Here is a 3,299-nt window from a genome sequence, read left to right as displayed (position 1 = left end):
TTTAGAAATGCATTTTTTAAAACATTATTTAAAAGTTGATATAATACATTTTCTGAAGTTAGGAGAACGTATTTTAGTGCATCATATGTATTGCACAACATATAAAAGTTTTTACTAAATTTTCTTTTCACTCTAATTTTAACTTCACCACCCAAAAAACAAAACGTCAGGCGGTGCAACCGAAGATGTATTATTATTTTATTTTTATTTTTTTCTTCAAAATATACGTTCCTTGTTTTTGTTCCATGTGAACTTTTTTGTGAGCATACCCAAGAGTGTCTATAGTGGTTCTTACACTTTTAATTTATTTATTAAAAAAATTTTTTTACAGATGAACTGTGTATTAACATTTACTTATGATTATTGCTTTCTTGGAGCTGGTTATTGTGGTTTACCAACATCTAACTTTACATTTGAAGAGAGACAAAATACTATAGAAATATAAAATTTAATACTGGGTCATGCAGAAATTATACTTTACCACCACCAAAAAAATGTATTGTCTCACTTAAAAAACAATTTTATGAAACAACAGACACCCCAGGCTACTGTATCTACCGTATGATAGAGGGGGTATTAGATGTCCTAATCACCTCTGGTACTACTGGGCTGCACAGCCGAGGAACATGATTTGTTTAACTATACATTAAAAATAAATAAATAAATTTAAAAAACAAAACACACCCCTATGGACAGAAATGGAAAGTCATCTTTAAGGCCTTCCTCTTCCCATGCACCTCTAATCAACAAATATTAAAAAGATCATTGAGAATCTTAGAAATACGATTGTTGTTATAAAATACATAGAAGATAAATAGAGAGGGGACTTAAGTCCAATATTGGGGGGGATTACCTTTTCCCCACCTAGGACAGCTGAAGGGGCAGATTCAAAATTTGGGTCAAAATAAGGGTTACAAAAAAATAGAGGGATTATATAAGCTAGACAGCGAAGTACTACCCCATGACTACTGACGAAGAACACTCAGAAAAGTGACACTGAGCCTGCTGTGGGACAACGCTGTTTTCTGACTGTGACTCTGAGCCGAGTGTAGTCAATTCACAAAAAACATTATAAGAACGCAGTACCAAAGCATGGCTCAATGTTGCATGTAGGTATTTGAGTATACACTAAGTAGGCTACAAGCTTATTGTTTTTAGTCCAATACACTTTATAAACTTGAATTCCTCTGTTTTTTTTTTTTTTTTTCATTTGTTTTAAATTATGCTCTAAACGTGTTGGATTCTCCGTGTTGACACGTAGGGTATAATTTCGCGTTAACACGTTAAGTTTGTGTATTTCGTGAATCATGATGCTTTACTGCCACCAACTGGTGTATGGCGTTATTGCTGAAACAACATAAAGCCTTAACTTAAGAAAGCCACTCAACATCCCAATCCACATATGGTATATTGCCATCGGACGGGACCAGAGCGCTAGCGCGCGGCGCCCGTTAAATGATTTTTGCCGAGCCCGAGAGCGGGTCCAGTGCGCTCAGGGGAACACGCCACGAAGTTCCGCGCCCTCGCTGAGTCTCTACTCCTCACGTGGAAAGAGATATGAATAATCAAAGTTTGGGCCTTTTATCCGCAATTTTTCATCAGTCCACCAGGTGGCACATGGAATGTCCCAACACATGTATATTATATTGGGTTTGGGATGGGGTATTTCCGGCCTCCGAATATATTGGAAGTGGGATGGTTGTCCAATTGCTGTCAAATATATTGGAAGTGGGATGGTTGTCCAATTGCAATATATTCTGATGGTGTCAAATATATTGGAAGTGGGATGGTTGTCCAATTGTAATATATTCTGATGGTGTCAAATACATTGGAAGAGGGATGGTTGTCCAATGGCAATATATTCTGATGGTGTCAAATATATTGGAAGTGGGATGGTTGTCCTGATGGTGTCTAATATATTGGAAGTGGGATGGTTGTCCAATTGCAATATATTCTGATGGTGTCAAATATATTGGAAGAGGGATGGTTGTCCAATTGCAATATATTCTGATGGTGTCAAATATATTGGAAGTGGGATGGTTGTCCTGATGGTGTCTAATATATTGGAAGTGGGATGGTTGTCCAATTGCAATATATTCTGATGGTGTCAAATATATTGGAAGTGGGATGGTTGTCCAATTCCCATACATCCTGATGGTGTCAAATATATTGGAAGAGGGATGGTTGTCCAATTGCAATATATTCTGATGGTGTCAAATATATTGGAAGTGGGATGGTTGTCCTGATGGTGTCTAATATATTGGAAGTGGGATGGTTGTCCAATTGCAATATATTCTGATGGTGTCAAATATATTGGAAGTGGGATGGTTGTCCAATTCCCATACATCCTGATGGTGTCAAATATATTGTAAGTGGGATAGTTGTCCAATTCCCATACATCCTGATGGTGTCAAATATATTGGAAGAGGGATGGTTGTCCAATTGCAATATATTCTGATGGTGTCAAATATATTGGAAGTGGGATGGTTGTCCTGATGGTGTCTAATATATTGGAAGTGGGATGGTTGTCCAATTGCAATATATTCTGATGGTGTCAAATATATTGGAAGTGGGATGGTTGTCCAATTCCCATACATCCTGATGGTGTCAAATATATTGGAAGAGGGATGGTTGTCCAATTGCAATATATTCTGATGGTGTCAAATATATTGGAAGTGGGATGGTTGTCCTGATGGTGTCTAATATATTGGAAGTGGGATGGTTGTCCAATTGCAATATATTCTGATGGTGTCAAATATATTGGAAGTGGGATGGTTGTCCAATTCCCATACATCCTGATGGTGTCAAATATATTGTAAGTGGGATAGTTGTCCAATTCCCCTATATCCTGATGGTGTCAAATATATTGGAAATGAGATGGTTGTCCAATTACCATACATCCTTATGGCTTCAAATATATTGTAAGTGGGATGCTTGTTCAATTACCATATATATTGTGTCAAATATGTTCAAAGTGGGATGGTGTCCCATCACTACATATTGTCATCAGAGCACGTTTTAGGAAAACATAATTGTAATGTCTAAAAATACATTTAGCCATATATCCCATGACTCCCTGATCTCATATCTGTCTTTGGAGTTGTAAAATTCTACTGTCCAAAATCCATATATTTTTTTTGACTTGAATATATTGGAAGTAGGATTATCAGATCTCAGCTTCAGAACAACATAAGAGGTTTTTACAAACGGGTCTATCTTTGTCTGGGTCTATCTTACTCAGCGTGTGAGTTTGGAGAAGATTGGAGAGAATAAATATTTTCACTCAAAAAAACTAAAAG

Source organism: Hoplias malabaricus, unplaced genomic scaffold (genome assembly GCF_029633855.1).
Source record: "Hoplias malabaricus isolate fHopMal1 unplaced genomic scaffold, fHopMal1.hap1 scaffold_30, whole genome shotgun sequence".
NCBI classification, from domain to species: Eukaryota; Metazoa; Chordata; class Actinopteri; order Characiformes; family Erythrinidae; genus Hoplias; species Hoplias malabaricus.
The sequence above is the reverse complement of the archived record's forward strand: the minus strand, read 5'-3'. Positions refer to the sequence as shown.